Source organism: Rhinatrema bivittatum, chromosome 11, assembly GCF_901001135.1.
Source record: "Rhinatrema bivittatum chromosome 11, aRhiBiv1.1, whole genome shotgun sequence".
NCBI lineage: Eukaryota > Metazoa > Chordata > Amphibia > Gymnophiona > Rhinatrematidae > Rhinatrema > Rhinatrema bivittatum.
In genome coordinates this window covers 24,254,789-24,276,815 of record NC_042625.1, presented here as the reverse complement: position 1 = coordinate 24,276,815, position 22,027 = coordinate 24,254,789, and the positions used below count along the sequence as shown (strand labels likewise).

General features: G+C 43.2%; 2 protein-coding genes across 4 annotated transcripts in view; one reads left to right on the top strand and one right to left on the bottom strand.

The window, feature by feature from the left end:
* The window catches only part of SH2B3 (SH2B adaptor protein 3), a 191,070-nt gene extending 188,488 nt beyond the window's left edge, over positions 1-2,582 (bottom strand). For 2 of the 3 annotated variants that reach the window (XM_029572111.1, XM_029572113.1), the window contains exon 1: positions 1,576-1,904. The gene's annotated coding sequence lies outside the window, so the exon portion shown is untranslated. Of the gene's footprint in view, positions 1-1,575; positions 1,905-2,450 lie in introns of those variants that run through there. The other variant, XM_029572112.1, reaches the window with a different exon arrangement.
* A 435-nt stretch (positions 2,583-3,017) lies between these two features.
* The window catches only part of PHETA1 (PH domain containing endocytic trafficking adaptor 1), a 45,598-nt gene continuing 26,588 nt past the window's right edge, over positions 3,018-22,027 (top strand). The window contains exon 1 of the mRNA XM_029572115.1: positions 3,018-5,202. The gene's annotated coding sequence lies outside the window, so the exon portion shown is untranslated. The remainder of the gene's footprint in view (positions 5,203-22,027) is intronic.

Genomic DNA, 22,027 nt, shown 5'->3' with positions numbered 1-22,027 from the left:
TAGACCAACTTTTGGGGAAAAGAATATAAAATGTTCATGTAATAAATAATAATCAGTGAAAATCTTTAGGCACAAACAAGAGCAACGTTTCTAAGATAAACTTGCTTTGCTTTAAGTTTGATGTAATTTATGTACAGTAAATAGTGGTTAATGTGTTCGTCCACTTATATACACACACACACATACGAGTCTATGTGCTGAGTGTGCAAGAGATACATTTTCACTGGACTAACCTATATGTTTTGTTATACTTCGTTTCGAAGTACAGTCAATTAAGCTCTTGATCCAGATGACAAATTCTTTTTTCACTAATTCCACAAGTGCTTGGCTCAGCGACTACACACAGGCTAAATAAATATTATGAAACTAATGATCACGTTCCAGTAGGAAAAAAAAAAAAAAGCCTCTCGTCATTGGTGATCACAAGAACCACGAAAAAATAAACCACACACTTTTTCTGCCTAACATACATGAGCTTTTAAGGGCCGCAAAGCTCCATGAACTGAAAAGAACAGGACCGACAATGCTACCAGGACTCTGCACTTCCAGGGCAGGGTATGAAACAGTGCTGCGAGGCACACGTGCCCTTGGTTTTATCATCTCACCTTACCAGCAAACATTAACCAAGCGCTCAGCACCAAGAAATCCAAATATTTACAGTCTTCCTATGTTCAGTAACAAATGCATCTCATATTAAGCTTTCTTCTTGCACACAAATTTGTGCATGCTTTTTCACTTTTTAATCAACAGGCACTACAGCAAAAATCTGAGGGGGGGGGGGAGAAAAACTGGCCCAGAATACATAATGGAAATAAAGGCTGCGAATTGTTTTGGAACAGTCTAGTGTCCTTCTCCTTTGCCAAGCCCACCCTAATCCTTCGATAAACTCTCAAGGGGAAGATTTGGGAGAATGAAACAGAGATACTGATCCAATGAAATGGTATTAGAGATTCGAGGGGGAAAAAAAACCCCACACTAAACAGATCTCCAATTTTCGCGCAATAAGATGGCCAGAACCCGCTCCTAAACCTACAAAAGTTAGAAACTTTCACGGCTCCCACCCAAAATAAGAGACACAAGGCACTAAAAAGCAGCCCCGACGACCGAGGTCAGGGTTACACGCTGCAGCCCTGCTCTCTACGCAGTAATAATATCCGCGCACGCAGCCGCTTTCACTTTCTAGCTAAGGGGGGGGCAAGATAAGCCCCTCCCAGGCAAAAAAAAAAAAAAGTCCCGCCGGCGCCAGCTGCCCCCTCCCTCTCTTCCTCCCAGTTTCCGATGCTCCGGCCCGGGACTCATTCTCCCCCACCCCCCCGCCCTCCCGGAAACCTGCACGAGGTGCTGGCAAAGCGCGCGCGGAGTGGCCAAGAGAGACACTGGGAAAAAAAATAATAAAAAAAAACAACTTTACAAACTTCTACATACACACACCAGGCGCTGTTTAACGTGCCCTGGCTGCGTCTATTGCGCCCCCCCAGCTGGAGGGAGAGGGAGGAAAGAGTACTAGTCTCTCACCCACCACGATACACGGATGGGCACAACCCGGGGGAAACTAGAAAGGCTCGGAGTTTTTACCTGCACGAGAAGCCGCCGTCCGTCAGCTCACCCATGTTGCCTCGAGCCCATGCCTTTGCAAAGTAAAAAGAAAAATGCTTCAGGCAGGAAACCCAGTCGCGAAAAAACGCTCGCCTCTCATCATTTCCGCCGAGAAAAAGTTTGACAGTTGAATGAAAAGCAAGGGGAAAAAAATGAAACAAAAACTGCACTCGAGAAAACAAACAGCAGCGACGCTTGCTTCTGTAACCCGATTAAAACTAAATAATAAACTATCTTCACACAAGAGCTTGCCCAAGTGCAATAAGCGCAGGCTTGGTGTTAAAAGCCCCGTGCAGCGTGGGGCCGCCGATTCCTGTCATCGTTCCTCGTGCCCTTATGTAAATGGACGTGGGGGGCGCGAGGGGCTGAGGGTGACGTGCGGCAAACGTTCACGTGCAGACTGCGCGCGGCCAGTGGGAAAGAGCTGGGCTAAGCTCGCGCGGGAGAAACACCGCAAGTACAAAAGCTGCTGCCGCTGCCTGTTTACGACCCCGGAGGCCTTCTGAGGACAAACCGAAGAGGAAAAAAAAAATGTCTCCTGTCAGGAAGCGGCGCTGTGGATCGACTTCTTGCCAACTATCGGTAAGTGAGGTTTGCAAAACCCCAACCAAACAAAAAGGCCTTACTTCAGACTCCGGGATTAATCCTCAGTTCCGGACCTATGGCTGATTGCACGGACAGTTCGCACTGCTAGAAGGCTGCGCTTCAACTCTGGCACGTTTGTGAACCTCTCGGTCCACCGGAAAAAAAAACCGAAACTGATTTGTGTGTGTGTTTCTTCTCCCCCTGAGTGTAAGCACCAGGTACCAAAAATATCGGGAGCAACGAACAGCACAGTGATTCTACGGCCCTACCTGATTTCATCCGAGAAGGGGCCCCAGCTGCACGTGCATCTGTATCTTCCAAGCTCTTCGCGCTTAAAGAGAGCTTCCAGTGATGCAGTCACTTTGACATAAATGGATCATTCATTCAGTTTTACCTGGGTAGCCGTTTTGACTTCCTGCTCGGTTCTCCTTGGTTTATTGCCAAACGTTCATTACTGTACAGTGTAAAAGGAGAGGGGGAGAGAGCTTCAGGCTTTTTTTAAAATTTTTTTGTAACTCTTCTCCGCCCCGGATATGGCCATCCTTGTATGTGATGCTATCTGCTCCCGAATCGTCCCGAGCTTTCTTTATTCCTTGCAGTGACTTTTTTTTTAAAAAATGCTTTTCACATGAGAGGCACTTTTAAGGTATTTGCAAACAACACAAGCCTGCAAGATAGCCTGGAGGTGGCGAGCTGAAACAGCTTCGACTTATTTCAGATTCCTGGCTGAAGACAACTGCTTTCTGTTTTAAAGATCAAGGCCAGGTTTCGTTAGCTGTGGAAGAAAATAGCCAGAAAGAGGAAATTAATCACACTGAGGCAAATATCTTCTGTCAAGGCTAGAAGACAGCTCTGGTGGGAAGAGACTAATCATCATGCTCTCCCTCTATACTAGGATTACAAAGAAAAAAGAAGTGGGTTACTTTCTCACCTGAGAAAACAGGAGGTAGAATTAGGAAAGGTAATTTTCAAAATCCATTTAGCCAAGTAAAGTAGGCAAGGGGATTAAACAAGCCCAACAGCCTTGTGCACTTTTGGACCCAGGGAAAAAAGTGGGCGGAGTTAGGTCAGGGGTCGAGAGTCAACAAATGCTTTTTCAGAACTTAACACCTGTTGCTTTCCTCACCAAAATGCAAATCTGTGCAGGGTAATGGGGGGGCGGGCAGCAGCTGGCGCAGGCTCATGCGTGAGGTCTTGGAAATTGCTCCCCAGTGGAGGTGCTGCTCCTCTCCCTACAGCGGAGGAATATCTGAATAGAAATGAGCTCTGCTCTACTCCTCACCGGCTCCAGAAGGAGACTCGCTCTCTTTGGCGCAACTCAAATCTCAAGTGGAGTACGAGCAGTAAACTTTAAACTGAGATCGTACCCTGGCTTACGAGAGAGGCGCGGTAACATTTGCAGAGGGTGATCCGAGGAATGGGACACGATGCACAAAATGGTTTAAAATAAGCACTGAAAAAAAGAAAAATGAAAAAAAAAACCAAACCCCAGACACATGTAGATTAGGTAGCACAGAACTGAAGACCATTTAGCAGCTGGTTGCAGTGAATATTGGAAAATCACTGTCCAGAAGCTCTGATTGTGTTCTTAGGCATTACCGAAGGCAAGAGATGATAAAAGCTGCCTGCTTCGTCAGCTGTTAATAGGTGGAACCCTCAGATACCTTAACAAATGGCAAACTGTTTATGCAGGAACCTCAGAAGCTCCTGGGAGAGACTGGGAATGTCGGGCCAAACTTACAGGCAGAAGCCGAGCGGGCTGAATACTGGGAAAGGTCATTTCTACTCCATTTCATACCTGCACCAAATGAGTTCGCCCCTGAGTGTGGCCTTGACAGAAAAATGTGGGTTAAACTGAAGAGGCCATGGTCTGGGTACAGGCACTTGAATGCAATATTTCATAAGACAAACATCTCACATAGCCCCCAGTGTGCTAGGCGTTTCCAACCAACACACAGCATCTAGTTAAAAGCTGCATTCTCTACAAATAACCAAAATAAGAAGACTGAATCCACATATTGAGCAATAACGCCAGACATTGGCTCAGAAATCTGGAAATAATCTGATATCCAGTACCCTATTTAAAAAAAAAAAAAGAGATGAGTTCAAGGAGCTAATGCCGAAGGCCTGTGTACAGAAAGAAGTAGCATGGCTCAAGCAGTGGAAACTTTTTTTAAACTCTTGTTATAAAATCATGGTACCAGAGAGAGACTGGGCCTAGGTCCTCTAGCAGAACTACGGATAATGAAGAAGCTGTGATCAGATGGGATAGTTCCTGGACTAACGGCTTAACACCTGCAATACAGACATAGCAGCAAGGGAGGAAAACACAAGAACAGCATCAATAGAATTTGTCAGTATCAAGCAACTATTCCATTCTATATAATGAGAGACAGAAGATCCTCAATTACCAGGAAATGCAATCAGACCAGGAAAATGTGGCAGAAAGATGCAAAGAATTAGTTCCAGATATCTTAAGCACAGCCTGATTAGACAATTTTTACCAAGCACAACGTGACATGCTGCCTGTTTGTATTGCACAATATGAGCTCAGAATGATGCTCTCTGTGACACAATGTGAACATTAACAGCAAATTTTAAAGATGGAGATCATATCCAAGATAACCTGGGGCTTAGGAGAGAGGTACAGTCCTGTAATGGTTCATGCAAGGCAAACACATTTGGAGATACCAAGACCAGAAAAATGTGGCAGAAGAATGCAGAACTAGTCCCCGTCATCTTAAGTGATCAAAACAACCTTCTGAGCACATCTAAATATACCACCTGCATCTCTGACATCTTACGATCTCCAGGAGGAGTTGTTGGGCACCAGCAGTCAGTCTGAGAGCTCAAGATCAGTCCCAGGATACCCTGAATTCAGGAGCTGGTTAGGACCTCTGACATTTGGCTGGTGCTGCTACTACTGTGTTTATCACTTTAAAAGGGGTCTTTATTTCACAGTCCACCACTAAAGGATACAGGTGCTATTCTGAAGGAGCAGCTCAGGGTTTTAGACCAGAGGTAAGATACATTGTTTATTTGTGATCAGAGGCGGGTTCTCTATGAGGTGGGCATGCAAAACACCATTTTAGAAATGTTCCTGTGCCGTTTTTTGCCTTGAGGCAGCACAATAGGAGTTGCAGGACCTGGCTGGATGCAGATCTCCATTACAGTCCCCGTGACCCCCAGCCTTACCCCGTCACAGGTCAAGCAGTATAAACGTTATTGGAGTGCATAATTAAACACCTGCTTGCTCCCCTTTCCCATTCAATAGTAACTCTTGTAGGAGCTCCGAATCCTGCCAGCGCCCTTCACCCTGATGGATTAATTTGGTAATAATTTAAAAAACAGATGCTCTTATGTGATCCAAGATGAGTCACCTGTGTTATGAAAAATTGAAAACATTACAGGACTGGTCAGAATGGAACCATGCAGGGACTGCTTCCCTGCCAAGTCAGAATGCCTTAGAACATAACTTAGTAACCGGGTCATTCATCAAAATGCGTTATGGCGTTAATGCACGCGATAACACGTTAACACATGAGATGATAACGCTAGCACGTGATGCAAATGCAAACTTTTGGAAGGGGTGGGATTGAAGAAAATGAGGGACAATGTCACACTGTGCAATAGCATAACACATGATGTCGCACGGGTTTAACACCAGAGGTAACTACACCTTTTTTCCTGGCGTTAGGCTGTGCGATATGGCCATAACACAAGTCTCGATAAATTTTTAGAATTGCATTTTGGCCATTTCTGGCTTGGGGGAGAGAAATAGTGGCCCTCACAGTGTGCAACTGTTTTTATCTCTATAGGAGGGCCATCTACAAGTTCGAGGTGAGGTGTTGTGGTGGCTTAGGGGCCAATTTTGCATGTAGAGTGAGACGTACGAACAGCACAGTACACCTTGGTGAAGATTTGACGTCATTTGGAGTGAGGAAAGTCTCACAAAGATTAAATTTTGTACTATGTTATTTCACCCTAGCTTGATGGTACCCTGGAGTCCACTGGATACTGCCACAGTATCAAAGCTGGAAACTCAGAGATCCATTCATTTTTTTTTTTAAATAAAAACAAGATATTTTGTTCCAATTTGAGAAGCGTTCTTCTGAATGTTAGAAAATCATCAATCCAATTTGTTAAAATATTTTTATTGCATTATCAGTGTCAAATGCAGACAGTATATAACGGTGTAGTGTTTTCACTATCTTCAGTATTACATCCCTCGTTAGATGTAATATCTTATTCAGCTTTTTCTTAAAGTTTTTAATAAACAGCACAACTTGACAGCAAAAATAAACAGAGAAAAACTAAACGGGTTGTGGTTGCTTTCTTTCACATTTACTTTTATTGAATCACACATACAACTCTAGCTGTGCTACTCAAGTTTAGTATTTTATCCATATACATAGTCAGTGGCCTAGACCAGAGCTTCACAAATATGTCTTGGTGACCGCTCCCCCCGAGCCAGTTGATTTTTCAGGATATCCCCAATGAAAGTACATGAGGTACATTTACATATGTGTGCGGCAGGGTCTGTGTTTCCCAATGTAAATACATTTATCTCGTGCATGTTTATTGTACATACCCTGAAAACCCACCTGGCCATGAAGTCCCCAGGACAGTTCTGGGAACCCCGGCCTGAGACTTCTGGATTATATTTGTCTCTAGATAAGACCCATCATGCACCAGGTGCCCAGAGTCCTTTGCTGGGCACAGCCTAGGTATCTTCTGACTGACATCGCTTTGCTGTGTAGGAGTACACCACAGGATTTAGGGAATTAATTTTTTTTCTTGGCTAGTTTTATGTATTGCTAGCTTTTACTCGAGAGTCTACCTGCAGTCTGGGGAAGTTCAGTGTTACAAATACGCTTTACTTTGTATTAAGATGATCATTGCCGGGACATTCTTTCGCCCTTCTGTGGGGAAAGCAGAACTATATTTGGAAAATACATCTTGAGTGCTGTCGAAGCAGAGTTCAGTTTTGAGGAGGAAGTTACTCAGACTTTCTCCAGCCTCCTTCCTATAGAAAAGTACCTTTCCTACTTTGAAGGCTGTAAGGCAGCAGTGCCTTATTTAGCTATAGGTCCAGATTCTCAGCAAACGAGATCTCGGATCCATGTAATTTTAGAAAGTGGTAAATAAAGGGCCAGCCTAGCAGCTCAGTGTTAAGTGCTGTGCACTTCCATTGTAGGAGGTTTCCCGGCTCCGTTCCAGAGCAGGAAGAGAACTTCCACGCATCAGCCGGGCCGGTGCTTCCATTAGGCAAACTAGGCGGATGCCGGGAGCCGCACCATCCCAGCAGCATGAGGCCCAGAAGAGGAGAGCCAATACTACCAAGGAAGGGAGTTGCTGTGCTGAAGCTGCCACCAACGGATAAGTTGGGTAGGGGGGTGCAGGTTCGCCTAGGGTGCAAAATACTCTTGCATCAGTTCTGTAGCCCAGGCTGATTGTGGATTGGAGAATGCTACAGAGACGGTCCCATGTGGGGGACAGACTTATTTATTTATAAAAATGTATATTCTCCTATCTCTCAGCAATGTGGTCATTAACAAGGGAGATTACATGGTGACCAGACTTACAGCCCATGATACAGGGGTCCTGGAAGGAGCCCCCTGGAGAATGGCTCCCAGCCTCAGGACTGTCATTGCAAGGACCCAAACTAGCAATAGCAGCATGATGGGGAAAAAATTCCTAGGTAGCTCTGACTGAAAGCTCATGACATCAGGATCCTAGTTCCAGCTGAGCTGACAGAAATGAGGATCTAGGCCAAAAGCTGAAGAAAAAGTGGAAACGAAATTATAGAAAAAATGCAAGACAGGATTTTTCCATGTCATCATATAACTATTCCTCTATATAATATCTTTCATCCAAAAAAGATCACAATGCACTTTGAACTCCATTCTTCAAGATTTATGAGCTGTATACACTGCCAAATAGCTCTAGATATTCAGATCACAGCATCGTTTTTTTTTCTCAACCTGCAAATATGAAAAAATAGCTTTGGGCTGTCCTGCTGAATCAGGGCTTCTATAGGCCGAGTACTATTTCTCAGATAAATACACACAGACACCTGGGGGATAGTATGCACATTGCCTAGCAGCTCCCAGAGGGAAGGCATAACATGGCATTTATTAGGGCTCAACTGCAATAAAATGGAGCTAAAAGACACCTGACCATCCATGCCCGTCACTGATGGCTGTGGCTCTCATTCTTGTGTTTCAACCACTAGCTCCCTACTTGAACAATCAAGGTTACCAGACAGGGCCCCTCACTCTCCCTTGAAGGGAAAAGTAGTTTGGCTGCTGCGTTGGTCTGAATGCACAGAAAAGGTTAACAAAAACTAATGTATAAGTTGAAACCTTTTTATTGGATTAACTTAATATATTTCTCGACTAGCTTTCGAAAGTTAAGACTCTCTTGTCTTCAGGTCAGTATTCAAATGAGCAAAAGATGGCATTTTTAGAAAAACTGTGAAGTCCTGACTGTTTAGTAAGGCATTTGATAATATTTAATTTCTGTTGAAAGTCATTAATAGGCCCATAATATTATGTAAACAAGGCTCTTGAACAAGGATGAATTGTGATTGATAGTTTTGTGTTTTTATATTTTTAAGTTTTGTGGAATTTCTGTATTTGTTTTTTGTTTTTATTATTTGTTTGTTTTTTTTAATTGTATTTTTTATTGTACTGCTGCTTGGGCAACAAGTTCTATCAAGCGGGATATTAAATTTGAATAAATAAGAACATAAGAAAATGCCTTCCTGGATCAGACCAAGGGTCCATCGAGCCCAGCACCCTGTTTCCAACAGAGGCCAATCTAGGCTACAAGTACCCAAAAACTAAGTCTATCCCATGCTAGTAATAGCAGTAGCTATTATCTAGGACAACTTGAATTAATAGCAGTTAATGGACTTCTCCTCCAAGAACTTATCCAAATAGAAATGTGTGTGCTTTCTTTCACAGGCTACGGCAGATTTTCTTTTCCTTTTTAAGAGGGGAGGGAGCTTGCTATGAAATACTGCACCTTGTCAGAGATCCATATACTGTTTCTTTTGCTTCCTAAAGAAATGCCTCCAAGACTCATTTCAACTGGGTGTGCAGCCCGTGAACATTTTAATGTCCTGCCAAGGTACACTTTAGAACTTTCCAAGGGACTTCACAGATTTCTTTAAAAGCTGCAGCCATCTGATGATGATGGGGAAGATGTAACAAGCTTTGGCTAAAAGAAAGAAGCTTCTTCGTCCTTGGAAATGGTGTCAGTGGGAGAAGCAGCATTTCAACCCTGGTTTCCTTGATTCTCAGCTCACTGCTTTGACCACTAGGCTACTCTTCAACATCTATGTATCTCTGCTTGAGAAAGGGCCAGATACAATAGAGATATTTTACCATGTTCAGGCCTGTACACTATGGGCCTGTGTTTTTAAAAAGCATTTGCATGCTTAAAATTGAGTTTTACATGGGTAAATGCACTTTACCTGTGAAATTGAGCTTTTGAAAATTGCTACAACATATGCCATTGAATTGTCCATAAGCTATTCATGAGTAAGTGCACTTTATGTGCATAATAGCTTTTAAAAATTGCTATGATAATGTTACATTGACACGTGCAACTCCTTTTAAAATTCACTTGTAAGGAATTACGCACTTAAAATGTAACTACTATCGTACCAATTTTTAAAAGTCATCGACTGGAGTAAAGTGCACTTGTGCGAGTAAATCCTGTGGACAGCTCAATGGCATCTATTGTAGCAATTTTTAAAAGCCCACTTACTCGAGTAAAGTGCATTTCCATGTGTAAATTCCAGTTTTACTCGCGTAAATGCTTTTTAAAATCAGCCCCTAAGGAGGGAATTTTAAAAGGAGTTACATGCGTAAATGTAATGTACTATCATAGCAATTTTAGAAAGCCACTTGTGTGTGTAAAGTGCACTTAGACATGAATATCCTATGGACAACTCAATGGCATCTATTGTAGCAATTTTCAAAAGCCCACTTACACGGACAAAGTGCATTTACATGTGTAAAACCCAGTTTTATGCGTGCAAGTGCTTTTTTTTTAAATCAAGCCTCAAGCTTTTATCCCAAGACACAAAGTAGGGGAAAAAAGGTTTAAATGAATCAATCCCTTTGTATCTATGGGAAATAAATACTCGGCACATCTGCTCCCACAGGGACTTGTATTTTGTCTTTCAGAAAAAAGAGTGCTGAATTGTAATTGTGTAGGCTCTCTTACTTTGACCCTGTATACTGTTGTTACTTGTGGAGGACCATCCTCGTCAAATCCCAAGCGTATTATATGGTATCTTGAATTCAGGCAGGCCCTCACACACTTTAAAATTACATTTTAGAAATATGTGCACAGCCCCTGGCCTCTAAAATTTGGTGCCTGATCAACACAGCCAGCGGTAGCCAAAAGCCAGGAGAGAAGGAACTGTGCTACTGTTAGTGTATTTGTATCTGGGCACAGGGAGCTCCAGTAACTGTGTGTAAGGCCACTGAGAGAGAGGTTTGTCAAAGAGCTCCCAGCCAGAAGGAGCAGGTTGAGCCAGGTTACACCTGTGGTAATTGTCTAAAATAAATAACAAAGATACCAAAGTCATGGCCAGTGGCCGCCTCTTATCTTCCATGCCAGCTGCACTGGGGAACAGAGAACACGTTTAAAACAATTTCAGGGGAGGAGGAGGGTGATGCGTGGGAGGGGGGCAAAGGAATGTATGTGCTGGGGGGGGGGGACAGGGGAGGTGATGATGACACGATGTTAGGGGGAGGGTAGGTGATGATGCTAGGAGGATGGGAAGGAGGAAAGATGACAATACCAAGGAAATGGACAAAAGAGGGAAGCTGATTCTGCCAGGGAAGTAAAGAGGGGAGAAGGTGATGAAGTGAACCCAATGCTGGGTGTGCCATGATATGAGGAAGCGGTGGGGACCACCGCTGTAGCCTCACTATTTTTGATAGCTGCTTAGATTACTTCAAAGCTTGGTGGTAAGGACTGGTTGAGCTGAGAGTGAGGACCGGGTGCTCGCCTACCTGGGATGGTAAAGAACCAATGAGGAAGACTACAAACATTGCCTTGGATAAAGAGCAATCTCCTAGAAGTAGTTTTCAAGCTTCTAGGCCTAGCAGTTGGAATATATCCTTAACAGTCTGAAGCACAAGAACTGGGCAGACTGGATGGGAGAATTTTACAGTGTTACAATGATCGTGGTCTTACATAATGCACACCTGATTGGTCATCGGTAGTTACTAATTGAAAGGAAGGGTTGTCAATACAAAAACAATGCAAGTTTTAGAATATTATCCTGGTGTGGAGGTCCGATTAAGATGGCCGCCTGAGGAGACAGCAAAAGGAGAGCTCCTAACCTGACTACCCTTTTCCTTTCTACAATTACCTTATCAGCCGCTGAATCTTGGAAATGCTGCACACAAAAAGGAAGGCAAGGGTGAGGGGGACTGAAACAAGTTCCTCCCCGGTAGAGACCACACAACCCAGGATTGGAACTTCTTTTTGGCGACGGCAAGAACGCCGGGAGAGCCGGTTGCAGAGCGGACAGCTGTTGGGCGAACAACATCCCCCTTGACCTTAGATACATCTGAGCCCCGGATCACCGAGCAGGCCTGCCCCACTGCACAGAGAGAGCAGTGGAGAATTGCTGGCGACTGCGATTCTAACAGTGGACCCTCCCGGGAGGAGAGACCGTGGCGGCGTCTGGAGAATCCCCAATGGAGATCTATCGGGGAGAAGATCAGCTGCAGGTACAGTCCCAAGTGGAAGGTAGAGAAAAGGGACTTGAGATGCCTGAACAAACTGGAACATCTTTAACTCCTAAGAGACCCCTAACCACGGTTAGTGGGACAGACACTACTTTTGAAATGGGTGGCAATATCCAAGGAGTGCAAGGTTTGGGAGTAAATATTCAACCCCCAGCAGAAATGACTCTGAATACAATTTGGGTGGCTTTAAAATCTCTTGAAGTTTCAATAACATCCCTAACAAGTATTATGATGGAAACTAAGAATCAAGTGATGCTAAATGCTACTGGGATAGAGCAACAAAATAAAAAAATTGAAGCATTGGATCAACGTGTAACAATGGTGGAGAAAATACAACAAAATCTGGTTCAAATGGACTCGGTTTATAGTAGGAAACTGGAGAACATTGAAAACAGTTTGAGATCTTATAATTTGAGAATCTTGAATTTTCCTGAATTGACTATAATTTCCCCACTTGAACTTTTTTAAGACTAGTTCTGAAAATTCCTGATCCTATTCAACCACTTATTACCAAAGTGTATTATTTGCCTCCAATTAATGTTGCTTCTGAAGAGTTGAATGCAGCCCAGCCTTCTTTAGATGTCTCTGAGCTTTTAGAGATGTCTTTGGAGACTGAGGTATCTAGAGGAGACCTCTCTTAGTCGCCTTTGCGTTTCTAACTGATCGCAATAATGTGTTTAAACATTTCTTCCGTAATAAAGATGCCTTATTTTATGGCCAAAAGGTTTGGGTATACCCAGACCTTACAAAAGTTACTCAAACCGGAAGAAATATTTTTCTAAACATGCGTACAGAGGCAATACAGAAAGGGGCGCAATTTGTATCGCGCTACCCTTGTAAATGTATTATTAAATATTTAAACCAGAGTTACACCTTTTTTGATCCTCCCCAACTTAGAGCTTTCTTGGATTCACACACCCTCAAGTTATTTCTCAAGTAGGCTCGGTAATTGAGTAGTGAGCTAACTCCTCCAAGTGTCCTTTTTTACTTGTTTTTCTTTGTGGTTATTCGGTGTATCGCCCATATCCTAGGGCCTCCCCATATTTCCTTATTTAAAGCTTAGTACAAAATTAAAAATGTATATGTAGAATGTTTACCTTAATGGAAGCGTTTGTACTGAACTGATATTTCTGTGCAAGTTGTTTGCTTGTAATATATAAAAACTATAATAAATTTAAAAAAAAGATTATTATCCTTAATGGCTTATTTCAGCATAATGAAATGTTCATGTGCATGTTTGTGGCCCTCAAACATGTGTTCTCTGCCCATGCTAGGTTGCTCAGAATAGTGCTGTGCAAAGACCTCAGTGCATGCTACCCCAGGAGAGATTGAGTGGGGAATGATGTGTTGTTTTGCATCCTGAGATGTGTTTGTGAAGGACGTGGTCATAAGGGAGTGCTAGCAAAGTATAGTGTGCAGAGGGGTTTGCGACAAGTCTCCTTTTCTTTACATATACATACGCCATCCTTGACTTTTTTTTTTTATAAATTATTTTTTCATCAGACATTGCACTTGTTTCTTCCAATTTTCTTATTGATTCCTAGAGAGCTAGATCAAGTACGTGATTTGGAGATATCTATAAGAGGGTGTGTGGTGATTTTTGTGAAGGAAAGCATGTTTGGATTCTTACCCTAGGACTGAACTGACATCACAGTGGCAGCAGATGCATTTCACTTCCTCCGCTCCCTGGCTAGATGTTGGCGCATAAGAAGGCAATTCTGCACACCTTAAAAGAGATGAGGGCCATACATACCAAAATGAAGCTGGTGCTGTATTAGACAATTCTGAGCTGGGCTAGTCCAAAAAGGCAGGGGCCTCTGAGTCGTATCTTTACTAGCATCTGCCTAAGTTAATGAATACATTTCTCCTGGAGAGTTTTCCAAGTCTCAGATTTGGATGAATCAAGCCCTGGATGAATAAAATAATTATAAAACCTCTTGAAAGTGCTTAAAATAAAACTTGGCCTACAATATCTTAGGCCAGCAGGTGAACTATTCTTCCATACGTTACACTAGGATAAGGCAGAAATTCACATAACACAATCTGTGGGCAGTGAAAGGCATATTTAACTTTCTAAGCTGAAACAGTCTTGCTCCAGAAAAATTATCACTGTAACCTTCAACTGGCAAAATAATCTTGCACTATTGTTACTGTACATTTAATTCTATTGTGGATAGCAGGTCCACCGCTGGACTTTATATAAGCACAAATTAAAACAAATAGTAATAATAATCCTGCAACACAAATCAAGAAAATCTGAGAACTGGTGAATTTATCATTTTACTTTCTGTTTCAGTTTCTGTTCCCCAGTTTGTAGTGATTCTCATGAAAGAAATCTGGTTCTCAGCACATCAGCACTGAATGGCCTTTTGTTGAAGAGCTAAGTTCATTTACAGATCCTGCCTATCATGAAAACTAGAGTTTTTGTAAACCTCTCCCCTATTGTGGGAGGGGGCCACAAAAATAACTCCACCTCTCAGTTGTGTGTTTAGGGACAGACACATGTATAATGTGCCCACACAACTAAAGGGTCTCCCAGGGATGGGGAGGAGAGGCTGGAACAGAGAATAGAAACTACAGACCAGTTAGCCTGACTTCAGTGCCAGGGAAAATAGTGGAAAGTATTCTAAACATCAAAATCACAGAACATATAGTAAGACATGGTTTAATGAAACAAAGTCAGCATGGCTTTACCTAGGGCAAGTCTTGCCTCACAAATCTGCTTCACTTTTTTGAAGGAGTTAATAAACATGTGGATAAAGGTGAACCGGTAGATGTAGTGAACTTGGATTTTCAGAAGGCGTTTGACAAAGTTCCACATGAGAGGCTTCTAGGAAAAGTAAAAAGTCATGGGATAGGAGGCGATGTCCTTTCGTGGATTGCAAACTGGCTAAAAGACAGGAAACAGAGTAGGATTAAATGGACAAGTTTCTCAGTGGAAGGGAGTGGACAGTGGAGTGCCTCAGGGATCTGTATTGGGACCCTTACTTTTCAATATATTTATAAATGATCTGGAAAGAAATACGACGAGTGAGATAATCAGATTTGCAGCTGATACAAAATTATTCAGAGTAGTTAAATCACAAGCAGATTGTGATAAATGGCAGGAAGACCTTGTGAGACTGGAAAATTGGGCATCAAAATGGCAGATGAAATTTAATGTGGATAAGTGCAAGGTGTTGCATATAGGGAAAAATAACCCTTGCTGTAGTTACATGATGTTAGGTTCCATTTTAGGAGTTACCACCCAGGAAAAAGTCCAGGAAAAAGATCCAGGCATCATAGTGGATAACACATTGAAATCGTCAGTACAGTGTGCTGCGGCAGTCAAAAAAGCAAACAGAATGTTAGGAATTATTAGAAAGGGAATGGTGAATAAAACGGAAAATGTCATAATGCCTCTGTATCGCTCCATGGTGAGACCGCACCTTGAATACCGTGTACAATTCTGGTCACCGCATCTCAAAAAAGATATAATTGCGATGGAGAAGGTACAGAGAAGGGCTACCAAAATGATAAAGGGCATGGAACAACTCCCCTATGAGGAAAGACTAAAGAGGTTAGGACTTTTCAGCTTGAAGAAGAGACGGCTGAGGGGGGGATATGATAGAGGTGTTTAAAATCATGAGAGGTCTAGAACGAGTAGATGTGAATCAGTTATTTACTCTTTTGGATAATAGACTAGGGGGCACTCCATGAAGTTAGCATGGGGCACATTTAAAACTAATCAGAGAAAGTTCTTTTTTACTCAACGCACAATTAAACTCTGGAATTTGTTGCCAGAGGACGTGGTTAGTGCAGTTAGTATAGCTGTGTTTAAAAAAGGATTGGATAAGTTCTTGGAGGAGAAGTCCATTACCTGCTATTAATTAAGTTGACTTAGAAAATAGCCACTGCTATTACTAGCAAAGGTAACATGGGATAGACTTAGTTTTTGGGTACTTGCCAGGTTCTTATGGCCTGGATTGGCCACTGTTGGAAACAGGATGCTGGGCTTGATGGACCCTTGGTCTGACCCAATAAGGCATGTTCTTATGTTCTTATAAATGATAACATAAAACCCACCTTATGTAGCTTCAGCAAGTATTACATATAAAATCAGTGCATGCACAGTTATACAGCGCATCAGGATTTTCATACACCATAGCAAACAGATAAATGGCGTTATAGGTAAAAAAAAAAAAAAAGAATGAAGATTTTATTAACATGGAAAAGTGAGGAAAATCAAGTTGCAAGATATAAAAGAAAATTCACTAGTTCTACTCTGTATCTCAGTTCAGTTCACTTGCAAAATACTTCAAATCCCCACCTAAATTCTGGCCAAAATAATAACATAAGTTCTTAGTTGAGTCTCACATGAGTTCTGTTTTCCTTTTCTTTAGGCAAGCTGCTCCACTGTGTGCTTGATGAAGCCGATGCAAATGCTTGAGATCTTGTGGCTGCAGGGTCCACTTGCCTCAGGAGATTGGAAGTCCTGGTTCTCACAAAAAAATATAAATTCCCTCTCTACTCCACTAAAATCATGACAAATCTTCTGAATTTCCCTGCAACTAAGTCAGCCTGATACTGGATGTATGTAGATACTATTCTAAATACTGTCCAAAAGGTCAGGAAATACTTGAAACACACTCTTTTCCCTCACTACAAAATAACAAACCACTGTTTTCTCAGCACTGCTAAATAATTACTATTTTATTATGGCGCTGAGGAACACACCCATCTATCTGCAACTGCTCTTTCGTTTGTGGTAGCAGCCATGTGGCTGGGGTAGGACTGTCACCTCTTTGCTATGCCCTTCTGTCTTTTCCTCTCTCTGCCTGTCTGACTGAACACAAAAGACAACCTTTCTTTTACAATTTAAAAAGTTCATTAGCAATCGATCCCCTGCTCCTCATTGGCTCTGGTCCGCGATTACACCCCAAGTTCTGATTCCAAGAACTGCCATAGGTCCATTCAATTCAGAATTTTCCTTCTGCGGAAATATCCATTTAATCCTAGCAATTGAAGCCAGGTCCACTTGGTGTCACTGCAGTTCAGGGGATAATGCCACTGGCTTCCAGCCATGGCACCACCACCCTTGTAGTGGAGCCAGAGGGTAATTTAACATTTGCATAAGTGAGAAGGACTTCTGTAGGCTTCAAAGGAAAGCATTTGCATTGGCCCCTCTCTGTCTTGACCAACAAAGCTACTGCCAAGTAATCCACGTCACCATTTGCCATTACTTCCAACAGGGAATGAACAAGGGTTCTCTCCTTTGCAATTTAATTCACCTTTGCTAGTCAGAGCAGGAACAATATCTTAAACTTCTAGCTTATGCTATCTGTGGCTCATAAGTAGTGGGGTTACATAACTTGGTAATGACGGCAGAAAAAAGACCAAAGGGTTCATCCAGTTTGCCCAGCAAGCTTCTTGTGGTAGTAACTGTCGTTCCGTGCAAGTTACTCCCAAGCCTTATGTTTAGGGCAGTAATATTTACAATCAAAATCAAGCAACTATCAAACCCGTAACAAAATTACTGCGAGCAACATTTTTATGGGGTGAGCCGCCTTCTTGATAATTCAGACAATGCTGCTTCTTGAACGCGCTTTTGCTTTTGGACTTGGCTGTAGAAGCAGTTTTGTGCTTTTTCCCTAATGTCCGTGTATCGATATCACAGACCGTAAAAGTCAGAGCCCGGCATTGGGTTTCGTCTGAATCCAGTTCCCCCTCCCTCCCCGGAGAGAGCGATACTGCAGAAGCATCAAGGCTTATTGGTCAAGGGTAGTTATCCCACGCCTTCTGTTAATGTTCTCTAGCAAAGGATGGGGCGTGGGCGTACACAAGATGTTAGTTTGGTTTAACATCAGTTTTTGTGCTGCTATTTAAAAAAAAAAAAAGCTGATGTTACCTTTTTGGAGGGGAGAGGCAGGGTACCAAAAATATTACAGCAAAGATAAAACAGAGTACCTGATCTAAAATGTTTAAGAAGCACTGAATGTATAGGAGACTTCCTTACTTCACTGTCCTGCAACAAGAATTATTCTCCCAAATTCAATGTAGCAGTTTTACGAATGACTTCTGTCATTTTCCACACACACACACACAACTTAGCTTCCATTCGCTTGTCCAACTAGTCACGTGTGAAACACACACTTTGCCCCTGGATGTCCCAGGCCAATACAAATTTGCACAAGCTGTGAAAGGTAATTTTTTTTTATCACCCTGGAGAACTTCCTAGTAATGCCATGTGGCCATTTTTTTTTTTTGGGGGTGGGGGGGGAGTGGGGCTAATATCAAAAATTTGGGATCATGGGCCAAGGCCTAGTGGCTGAGATGAACCTGTGGTAGCAGTGCCATGCCGCAAAACCATTTGGACCCTGAACAAACCGCAAAGATTACATTTCCCTGCAATTCAGGCAGACAATGGTATTTTCATGGCGTGGGAAGCTGGGGAGGGTGCATTTCCTCCTGTAAAAATAAACGGTAATAGGAAGGAAATGCTGAGTCCCCGGCCTCCCTTGCCCTGGACACGTCATCGTTTTCCTTACAGGGAGACTTGTACATTTTGTGCACCCTTGCAGCTAAGCTGTGATCTGAATGCACGGAAATCATCCTGTTTCCCCAATCTGGATTCAAAATCTTTCAGGATCCCCCACCCCCCACGCTGCCAGGTGCAGGCTGTATAAAGATCATGGTGCATCCTATGTTTGACATCCCCCTAATACTGGTTGGGGAGGGCGGCTGCGAGGCTCTTGTGCGTTGCAGTCATTCAGCATTGCGTAAAGATCAGGGAATATATTGCCAGGTTGGAAAAAAAAGTTCCAGCGTGAGCGAAAAGACAATTCTTCTCTTATTGAAGTCCTGTGACATAACTGTTCCAGAGCAAGGGCCTAACGGATAAGGAGAATTACAGTTCCCTGCAGCGGACCGGAGTCCCGATACCGGCTCGAGTTTCCTGTTCTGGCTGGTACGAGGGGCTCCATTTTCCGGCACCACTTTTCTTGGCGTGCTTACTGCAGCTGTGCACTGAGAGTAACCTTCTGCAGATTTCAGGCCCCATCTAGTGGATTCTCCGCCAACGCTTTGTGAAGAATGAAAGCAAATCATTAGCAAGTTCTAACAGGAGATTGAACTAAAAAGGTTTTCTTCCCTGACTGCCACAGAAATGACTGGACACTTTGGAATCTATGCTGTCTTTTATTTTTATTTATTCATTTGTTTTATTAGAAAAACTTTAAGAAGTTATACCTATATGCTCTTGTTCAAGTATCATGAAAAGAAAAATACATTAGCAATATTAATTTTTTTTCTCTTTCTTGGGATAAACAGCTCGGGCTCTATCTACCTCTTGGGATCCTGCTGGGTACTTGTAGCCTGGTTTGGCCACTGTTGGAAACAGGATGCTGGGCTTGATGGACCCTTGGTCTGACCCAGTATGGCATGTTCTTATGTTCTCATAATTTAACTGTTCTCTAGTATGTAGCTGAATTGGTGGAATTTCTGTCTCCGTTTTTCTCTCACATACACGCTCCCACTCCAGACGATGGGCCTGGGGACACGCGCCCTCACCAGCCATGGAAGGACAGTCTTCCCTGCTCCCTCCAGGATCAAGCACATTCCTCTCTTTCCCCTCCAATGCTCAGCCACTTCCAGCCATATTCTATGGTAGGGATATGCAATGTTTTGGGGGGTTTTTTTCCATTTGACTTTTTTTTGGGGGGGGGGAGAGAGTGAGCAGGTTCGTTCTGTTTACAAAAAATTAGTTTTCTGTCTAAAAAAAAAAAAGAAGGTATTAGCGGCCCTAGAGCTCCTCCCCCCTCACCCACTACCAAAATTGTAATTCTAAAACATAAAACAATGTGTCCCCCCCCGTGCTCTGTTATCATTTTGAATAGAGTACCAGTGGGGCAGGAGCATCTGGGGATTGCTCCTGTCAGTGAAGATGTTTACAATTGCGGGTAAGTTGGAATGGGTCAGGGTAGGTAGAAGGGATGGGAATGGGAAAAGGCCTGGGGGGACTTGGCTTTATGTTTTAGAATCATGATATGATTATTTTGGCAGAGGAAGAGAACTCCGGGGTTGGCTGCTACTGTCTTAAAAAAAATAATTTTTTTCGTTAGTGTTTTGTTTTGCTTTGTTTTAAAAAATGAAACGAAACAGGAACCGTTGTTGAAATTTCCTGTTTCGTTTCAAACGAAAACACATCCCCATTCAACAGGAGACTCGGACATGTCTCCTATGCAGCTGTGGATTTATATCCCCAGTTACCCATATGCAGGTGGACAGCCAGCTAACCTCCTTCCCCGAAACCCAGCTTTCTTATGGGATGTTTAGAAAGCAACAAGGAAGAACAGCCACCGTAGCAGCGCCGTGCCACAGGCGACGATGTAAACAGCGACTCGCGCAGGCAGCACAACGGTCCATAGGCACTTGCCTACTTTGCCTATCGGTAGCTCCGCCTCTGCGCCTTATTCCTATCCATCAAGCTAAGGCAATAACTAAATTGTATCCATTCCAGATCTGCCTTCATAAAGTCCTACTTAGAAGAATTTGGAGTTATTTATAGCCCTATTTTCTCCACAAGTAATGCTGAACTATATATACATAGCCAAGAATATTTTTGGCTGAGCGTAGATGATCAACTGCCAGCATTAATTTTGAAGAACATTTTAGGACAAGCATATGCTGGAGGAGTGAGGGTTAGAGAAAGCTGGCCTCATAAAGCTTCATTGAAAAATCTATTAGACTGGATGAAGACTTGAATGATATCAAAGTAAAAGGTGCCCAGGGTTAGTTTTACCCCTAATTATGGTGGAAGTTTCTGTAAGAGAAGGACAGCTGGTCACACCGAGTAGTGGAGATATTGAAAACCAGGCTTGACCCTGCCCTCTCTTTAATGACCTGAAGCAAGGCATCATCTTACACTAGCTGAAGCTGTCAAACAACGTTTGCATTAAAATTTTTATCTTTATTGCAACAATAATCTCCCCTCCCAACACCCCTGGCACCGATCTTCTCTTTCTACATACACAGAATGAGTCAATCTCTTCTCACTTTCCACCTATCTCATCCCCTGTCCTCTCCTCTCTCCTTCGTCTCTCTATCCTCTTTCTCATCCCCAGCTCCTCCCCGCCCCCCCCCCCCCCCCAGCAATCTCTAATATTCCCCCTTCTGATCCCACTGGCAATGCCTTTGTCGCCCCCTTTTGATGCCTTCACCTGCTGGTCAACACCTATGGTCTACAGCGCTGGATTTGTCAATGGGCACTTATTATGCCTGTGCCTAGGGCAGCAAACATTTATGGGAGGCAGGCTGGCTAAAATGTGCTGCCTTCCAGCTCTGCTGAATCTCATTCACCAGAGGAGCGTCCTCTGCTACCCCTGTAACAGGGTGTGGGGGATGTGGCAGCACCAGGAGTGCCCATTGGCAGCAAAACCCTAAATCCATCCCTGGTGGTCTGTGCAGCTGCTAAGAGCGCCTGCCAGCACCCTCATGGGAGACTGGCTGTGGCCCCACACTGCTCCTAAACAATATGCTCAACACTGTGGTCCTTGCCACCACTAGCATGGCACCAAAGCCTCCACATTGTCACCGGGGCACTAAGCCCTCTGCTGCCTTTTGTCATCCTACCTGCACACCTTGCTTCAGCCTGCTGCTGCTGCTGCTGTGTGGCCTGCCTCGGCATCACTCTCTCTCTCTCACCATCGTACATCGCTGGAGCTCCCTGTCTCCAGTGCAGCCCCACATGTGCATGCACGTTCAAGACAGACAAAAACTGCCTAAGATTATATTACTCGGTTTTTGTCTGCCCCAGAAATGAAAGAGGCTGTAGTGCCAACAGTGGCCAGAAGGTGTCAGTGTTTTCCGGACAAAGTACTACTATCATAAAGGGATTATAGCATGCTGTGTAGTTATTGGTGTTACACAATTCCTCTGTGCATTGTGGCAAGATCCTGTCCTGATCCTACAAATTAGAATTTAATTTGAAGCTTTTAATATGTTATTGTAGAAGAGTGCTACTTCTGTACTACTTCTTACACATGTGCACCAACTGAACTTTTTGCCCAGACTTGTGTGGCGTAACACTC